Source organism: Papaver somniferum, unplaced genomic scaffold, assembly GCF_003573695.1.
Source record: "Papaver somniferum cultivar HN1 unplaced genomic scaffold, ASM357369v1 unplaced-scaffold_6, whole genome shotgun sequence".
Taxonomy (NCBI): domain Eukaryota; kingdom Viridiplantae; phylum Streptophyta; class Magnoliopsida; order Ranunculales; family Papaveraceae; genus Papaver; species Papaver somniferum.
In genome coordinates, this window is record NW_020648748.1 from 914151 (window position 1) to 922793 (window position 8643).

General features: G+C 36.7%; 1 long non-coding RNA gene across 2 annotated transcripts; it reads left to right on the forward strand.

Moving 5' to 3' along the window:
- The first annotated feature begins 5618 nt into the window (after positions 1-5618).
- LOC113343439 lies at positions 5619-8303 on the forward strand. 2 transcript variants are annotated; one of them, XR_003357251.1, is made up of 2 exons: positions 5619-5728; positions 7408-8303. It is a non-coding gene; the product is annotated as an uncharacterized LOC113343439 (long non-coding RNA). The 2 variants fall into 2 exon arrangements; XR_003357250.1 differs by having other exon boundaries at positions 5627-6861.
- The last annotated feature ends 340 nt before the right edge of the window (positions 8304-8643 follow it).

Sequence of the window (8643 nt, forward strand, 5' to 3'; positions counted from 1 at the left end):
TAAGTATCTTTTCAAAATAGTAGCAGTAGTGAAACTGTAAGCACACTGATTTGGGTTTACCCCCTCTTTTAATCGATGGGTGTGAGAGAAATGAAAACATCTGACATTTGTCGTCGATGATGGGTAACCGTTCCTATGAAAATGTTAGGTACCAAACGTTAAATAATCCTTATTATGATTCGTATGGAAGCTTCCAAAATTGTGAATTTGCTATACCAGGTGGACGGGCAAATGATGGGCACCACTACGCAAAAATGCTATAAACGATGGAGTGTAGATCGCTCGGTGGAGTGTGCAGCGTTCCGTTGTACTTCCCACAACACTTTATTAATATAATTTTAAATTACATATTTCTTTTAGATTTTGGTGGGATTTGTTTCAACTGTCCGATTACGTGTAGTAATTTGGATCACGTTTTGCGCCCCCACCTCATCAAATCCTCCAATAAAATAATAAGTATAATAACTGAGCAGGTACAAGGGTCCGCTTTTAATAATAAAATAACGAAAATAATTACTCAGCCATTGATACTCGATCGGCAACGGTGCATACTAACTCTCCCCGTTTAAACTACACCGCACGGTCGAGTTTTGACCGTTCGGAGGAAACTTAATCTGACCTGGCTAAGTGATAAATTTTCCACTTAGCCAGACCAGTTTGTTTGTTTGCCAGCTCCATAGTGGATGCAAAACTGGCAAATCTATTGATTTCCCATGCCCATAGGAACCGGTCTTACATAAGCGTTTTAAAATGCATGTTTTTCGATGATATAAGATTTACGAATATCCGTGATATAATTTAGGAGATAAATCATTTCTAAATTGTACTATTAGGTCAATTAATAGTGGGACGGAGGAAGTATCATTTTTTCTTGATCGACCCGTGGTTCACACATTCCAACTACAATACAACCCCTATAAAATAATAGCGTCAGGACCAGCAAAATTTATCAATTTATCGCGATATTAAATAATCATATAAATTAATAATTATTAAATTAAATATTAATTTACCAAAATATTGTTTAATTCTAAAAAAAAAATAATTAACAATATGAACCAATTCATATATTACTTTTTTTCGCATCAGAGAATCCAAGTGAAGCGTTAGATAATGAAGAATGTTGAATATCTTTTAAACTACCCTTAAAAGGATATTATTTCACATTTGGTTACTGATGAATAAATAATTGAGAGTGTCCTATGAAAAGACGGAAGTGATGATGTGGAAGTCGATATGAAACTGTAGTTACATAGCCACCTTCTCGTAAAGAAGCTATCAAGGATGCATAAATAATGAATAGGTTATTATTGCATCAAGAAATGACAACACCAAAAACTCTTCTAATGTTAAAAAAAATTCAAGATGAAATTCAATGTGACATCAATTTTAAGAAAACTCAAGTCACAGTTGAATCATTCTTTACCAAATTAGTATAAATGTAAAACTAAATTTATATAAATTTGAGAGTTATTAATTTATATATTCGAAGGGACTTATAGAAAGCTAAATTTTTTTTTTATTATTTTATAAATTTAGTGAGTTATTATTTTAGCCAGTTGGTCCCATTCGGGACCGATAAAATTTATTAATTTATCGTGATTATTAATTTATCACGGATTAATTTATAGAGGTTCTACTGTATATCAAATTAACTAAACTAAATAAATAAATAACCTGAGGTTATCTGTAACACTCGTGGAAATTTAATTCGAGTTTTGGGCTTGAGCTCAGCTTACTCGTTGTATGCTGGGATTGTGCAATGTGGGTGTGCGAATCCTAGTATTTTCGTGCCTTAAAATTTGGAATGTGAGGTGAGTGCCTTAGAGCGTCCACAGTGGTGCGAGCATAACTAAAGACCAAAGACTAAAAAAAAAAGATCAAATTTGGGTTTAGTCCGTCCTGTGGCGTAACGGATGACGAGTAAATTTGGTCACGCGTTGATATAAAGTCCGCTTCATCGTCCAGCGTAGATAAAGATTACGTCTGGCATGGGCGTTGATAAAGATAACGCCTGGTATGGGGCGTTGATAAAGATAACGCCTGTATGGGGCGTGAACTATAGCAACGCCTGGTGTGTGGGACGGAGATTATACGTTCGCTCGGGTTCAAAAAAAAAAAAAATGGGGCGTTGATAAAGACAACGCCCCAAGCAAAGTTTTCAAAACTTTGTGAACAACAGTATATGACTATATCAACGCCTGGGTGTGCGGCCCCATCCAGGCAGACATTATACCAACGCCCCATCCAGGCGGACATTATACCAACGCCCCATTCAGGCGGACATTATACCAATGCCCCATCCAGGCGGACATTATACCAACGCCCCATCCAGGCGGACATTATACCAACGCCCTGCATCAGGCGGACATTATACCAACGTCCCATCCAGGCGGACATTATACCAACGCCCTGCATCAGGCGTTAACTTTACGAACGCGCGGTTACAGGCGGACATTATACCAACGCCCGTCTGGTAGGCGGACATTATATAAACGCCCGACTATATTTGGATTTGGTCTTAATCGCCGACCAAATTTGGTCCGAATTTTACTCTTTGATCAAATTTTGATCGATGGTCCGTCCCACTACGCCAGCCCACTCGACACCAAACTTGGGTTTAGTCATCCACTGCAGTTGCTGTTAAGTCCCATGTAGGGTGTTATTAGCTGATTTAGTCATCCCTTATGGCAATGGAAGAGTCTAATTGGTATTACCATGCAGTTGACTAATATTAGAATTGACCTATTTGACACGAGTCTAATTGGTATTACCATGCAGTTGACTAATATTAGAATTGACCTATTTGACACCTAGATGGATATGTGTCGCAAAAACAAGTAATAAGGACATTTTTATCATTTAAATTTCTGACTAACAATAAAATGAAAAGAATTTCTTATTCTTCTCGTGGTCACCGCCTTCTCGTTCTTCTTCTTTTGTTTACTTGCTTCCCATTTCCAATTGATTCAGAAATAAAGAGAAGAAGAAATCATTTTTCTTTCCCCTAAATTTGAACTACCAATTTAAGGAATTGCTATTGTGATTGAATCTCGGTTCAAGAAATCTCCATTTAACTGTTCAAACCGTGGTGCTTGGATTCTCTGTCGTTTGTTTTGCTATTCATGATAAGGTAGGTTTTTCATTACTTGTTTTCTCTTTGTTTTATTTCTTCTTACTAGTGAAATAAATCATTGATTTTGATAAAAGTTTGGTGATTTTTGTTAACCCTTTCTAAGGCCAAGTGGGTTTTCGTATGCCATCTCATTTATGAACCTTTTATTAGGAAATAATATAGGAGTCTATATTTAGGAGATATACACTTTAAGGAGTTTGAGTTATATTAGGAAAGTGTCTATGTTTAGAGTTTGATCTTAGTTAGGAAAGTACCTTGAGTGGTCGTCAAGTTTGTGAACAATATAAATAGGCTGTTGAGCCATGAAAGTTGATATACCAAAGATTATTATCAATGTAGTCTTTTACGTTTCCGTGTTTATGCTCTCCTCTCTCTTGCTCGATCCTTAACATGGTATCAGAGCAAGGTGAGAGGGAGAGAGGAGAGCGAGAGAAAGTTAAAGAGTTTTCGGTTTAGGGTTAAAAAAAAAAAAAAAAAAAAAAAAGAAAAAAAAAAAAAAGTTTGCTGTTGTAAGAGAAAGAAACCTAGGTTGCGGCGGTGACTGAAGTCTTACGCTTTCAAACAAGAAGGCGAGAGAAAGTTTTGCTGCCGTTGCTACTACAATCTTGAGATCAAGAAGAATAAGGAAGAAGGAGGTGAAGTCGTTGGCTGTGATCATTGATTAGAGCTCGGAGGATGTAGCTTAACAAAGGTGACTGGTAGTGTTGCTTCCATAATGAGATTTGAACTTTGATGCTGCACATGATGGAAGTGATCGGTGATGGAGTTAGCTGCGAAAAGAGGAAGCTTCGAGTGTTGGAAGATGTAGAGAGTCTGGAGCTCATGATGGAGGTTGCTGCCATTATCATGTGAAGCCGGAGATGATGTTTACTGTGAAGCTAAGAAGGAGGTGATGCCATGATGGTTGCTGTGAAACGTTGTGATCAAAACAGGGGGTGTTGAAGGCCACTGCTACTCATGATGATTATCTGCTCGTGAATATTACAGAAGTGAAGGTCACAGAACGTGATATTAGAGTTGGATCCGTAAAAAAAAAAAAAAAAAAAAAAAAAAAAAAAAGAAAAAAAAAAAAAATGGTTGATTCTGCTGATGATACAGAAGCCTGACTGAATAATTGTTACAGTTGGACAGAAGTGTTGCTGGGAGATAGTAACAGAATAGGTGTTACAAAGGTTAATGTCGCAGTTACGAGAACTGTTACGAACAACAGTGTGATTGAAGGACAGTTAAGTGTTACGGATGAATTGTTACAGAAGCGTAACAGAAGAAAATGTGACAGTAAGCATGACAGAAATGTTATCACAGTAAAAGGGTGTGACAGTTTCTGGCAGAGACGTTGCAGAAAACAGGTTTGAGTTAAGAAGGTAAAGAAGCTTTGGGTAAGAGGTTGATTCAAAGGGTTAAGTCAAGAATTCGAAATCAATGAGGATGGAGGATCAAAGCTTGTATTGCAGTCAAAAAGGATTGGTACAGTTTGATGGCGGATCAAAGGTATTTCAGTAAAAAGGACTGGTACTGTTTGATTAAGTTGACTCGAATTTAGAAACTTAGAATGACAAGGTAAGTTGGTTGGTTATGTTCAAACATGGTGATTGAAGAGTTTGTGGAAGAAACTTGGAAGTCTTACAAAGTGTGGCAGACTTTGTGTTAGTTATTGCTTGTGGCAGAAGCATAACAAGAGAAAGATTGTGAGAGAATCTCGAAAAAAAAAAAAGTGTGAAGGTTTCGCAACAATAGCGTGACTGGAACAAGAAACAACATTCATGTTGTAAAAAAAAAAAAAAAAATCACCAAGACGTGATGAGAAAAAAAAAACAAGAAAAAACCAATCACCAAGAGGTGATAGTAGGTTAAAATCCTATGAGTTGTTGAGAGAGTACACAAAGTATTCTATCGAAGAAACCAAGAAAACAAGAGTACAAGAAGTATTCTTCCGAAGATGGGACCGAAACGTCCTTAAACTACGAAGAGGACCGAAAGATGTCCTTAAACTAAGAAAATGGGACCGAAAGCGTAATGTCCTTAAACTATGAAGGGGACCGAAACGTCCTTAAACTACGAAGAGGACCGAAAGATGTCCTTAAACTACGAAAATGGGACCGAAAGCGTAATGTCCTTAAACTATGAAGGGGACCGAAACGTCCTTAAACTACAAAGAGGACCGAAACGTCCTTAAACTACGATCTGAAGATTTTTTTTCGCAGAAGCGTTGAGAAAAAAAAAACAAAAAAAAACCGAAGTTAAATTTCTTTGGTCCAAGATGGGCATTCGTGATCTACATGCTCCATCTTGAGGGAGGGTATTAGGAAATAATATAGGAGTCTATATTTAGGAGATATACACTTTAAGGAGTTTGAGTTATATTAGGAAAGTGTCTATGTTTAGAGTTTGATCTTAGTTAGGAAAGTACCTTGAGTGGTCGTCAAGTTTGTGAACAATATAAATAGGCTGTTGAGCCATGAAAGTTGATATACCAAAGATTATTATCAATGTAGTCTTTTACGTTTCCGTGTGTATGCTCTCCTCTCTCTTGCTCTGAATTGTGATTTTCTCTCCAATGTTTATATTTGATTTCACTGAAGATTTGGTAAGGTATGAAACCATCCAAGTTCTGATTCTCATCTTAAATCAAGTGTTATAATTTAGTTTCAAGGTAGTGTATCACCTCACCTGTTTGAATGAACTCTATTTTGAGACATGCAATGCCACTTGATTTGATCTTATTCTTCTTGTTAAATCCAAGTACTTGTATTTCCATTAAATGGGTATTTAAAATCTCCCTTCAACTGTGATACTTATGATTATTTTTGTGAAATTAAACAAGTCCTCCATATAGTTAATTTAACCCCACCAAAACTGAAATTTAAGCGTTTCTGCCCTGTGTTACTGAGACTTTTCGAGACATATGTATACCATATTACTATTGCTTATCATTTTTACATCAAAGAGGATTCTCTCAGCTTGTCAACCAGACCAAACTTGCCCAGTTCCGTTTTTTAATGAATTTTGGGCGAATTTGCTATTGTACACTATCAAAAACTGGTGTTTTCTGAAAACCTGATTTCTTCCCTGTTTGGTATGGACTTTTCGGCATATCTATCAAACTCGTATTTGTTGCTTATCATTTTTATGTTGACGAGGGTTTCATCAGCTTTCTAAAGAGCCCAAGTTTGCTGAGTTTCATCACGTAATGATTTTTCTATGAATTTCTGATCTAAGACTCTTGAAGAACTGAATTTTTCTGAAACATATCCCTGCATATCTATGAACTATATTTCTTTGTGCTATCATTTTTACGTTAAAGAGGAGTTTCTTAGCTTTCCAACAAGACCAAATTCGCTGAATTCCATCGACCAATGATTTTTGTATGATTTTTCGAGTAAAGACCGTCAAATCTGAAAACTTCTGGAAACGTATTCGAGTCCTAGTTTCTTTGTGAAATTTTAACTCCACAATCTACCTTGTTATTTTAACTTACAATTTTATGTACAAGATGGCTTTCTCTAGTTTCCAGCAAGACAAGATTTTCCGAATTCCGCTGCCTAATGAAATTTCCACGAATTTTGAATCAAAGACACCCAAAACTGAGATATACATGATTACTTGTTCCAGACTATATGTCTCACCACTCCCTTGTTGTTTTATCATGTTTGAAAGGTCATTTGATTTGCTATATGATGGTCTGCATTTGGCGAGATTCGCATGGAATGGTTTATGTGTTTAGGGTAACTATACGCCTTACTCCTTTTATGAATTTGGTATTGCTGCTATCTGTTGATGGATGCTTTTGTTCTACGAATAACTTGATAATAACTACTCGAAATGGCAATTTGGCCATGAAAGTATTAGTTTGGCAACTGGCCGTTAGGAAAGTGTTCGGCAATTGGCCATGGAATTATTAGTTTGGCAACTGGCCGTTAAGAAAGTGTTTGGAAATTGGCCGTGAAATTATTAGTTTGGCAACTGGCCGTTAAGAAAGTGTTTGGCAATTGGCCATGAAATTATTAGCTTGGCAACTGGCCATACAAATCGGCAACTGGCCATATGGATAGTAGAGTAATTTTATTCGAATTTAATTAATTGAATGGCAGCTTGCAAATGTTTGAGAACGAATGTTTTATAATTATTTGTGAACTTCATATTTCATTTTAAGTGTTCGTATCACGGTTAACTACTGGTGGCATTTTTATTTGTATATTTTAGGCGCTTGATTATCATTGTATCCCCTACTGGGCTGTGGCTCACCCCGTTTTGTTTTGTTTTTCCCACAGAGTTAAATTTATTTGGAAGTAGTAAACTACAAGAATCTTGCGGCAGCGAAGTTAGGGACACAAAGCTGGTATTTACTTTGTTGTATGTCATGGTATAATAACAAGTGGGTATTGGAAGAGTTTTGGTATAGTGTCCAGTTTGTTAGAATTTCCATTGTTTAGCATTCAGGATTCTTCATAAACGGATGAATATTAGTTTACAAAACTTGTATCTCATAAATGAAAGTGCTATTTAGTTATTGCAGTTGAATTATGTCTTGTTTGTCTCATATAATCTTCTTATTATGGTTCATGTTTCATTCTTCCTTTCGTTGAAATTAGTCATGAATTAAGTTTTTTTTGGCAACTCCCTGCTATTGACAAATATTTTAAATCTTTTACGATATCTTACAAAGTGGTGATCCCCATTTACTAATGGTGGTTGCTTAATTTTCAGAAATGAATGTATTTCATGCTTTAACATCTTCTTTTGTATTTTTATTTTAACTTCCAAGTGACGTACTTGGCGTTTGCTCTTCTAATCGTTTTCAACCCGTGAGAAGGGAAATTCTCTGGTCCGTTATATTATCACTTCGTAATTAGAGCATCTCCAACGGGAGGTTGTGATGTTCCTACTTTAACGGAATATGTTACTTTTCTTAAAATACCATCTCCAACAGGAATTTAAAGAGAGGATGTGAAGCCTATGGGGCAGGCGGTGAACTTAAAGAGAGGATGTGAAGCCTATGGGGCAGGCGGTTGCATTTACATCCGCTAACCATCCTCTGATTTTAGAGGATCTCTTAGAGGATTTAAACAACCCAAAATGTATTCAATGTATTCAGTTACCTAATATTTAGAAAAAATAGTATTTGGTGCCTATCAATATATGACAAGTGGAATATTTGTTGAGACTATTAGTCCCACATTGTATGGGTTTCTAAGATCCTGCTGTTTATAATCTTTTAGGGCCTTTCCACTCATGGCCAATTGGTTTTGAGTTGGATGCTCGTGTTCTAACATGGTATCAGAGCAGGCTATTTGCGACGAGTCATTGACCGCGCCTTTACTCCGCGTCACCCGATTTATTGTCCACGTGTTAGACCCAACGAGGCTACACGTGAGGGGGCGTGTTGAGACTATTAGTCCCACATTGTATGGGTTTCTAAGATCCTGTTGTTTATAATCTCTTAGGGCCTCTCCACTCATTGCCAATTGGTTTTGAGTTGGATGCCCGTATTCTAACATGGTATCAGA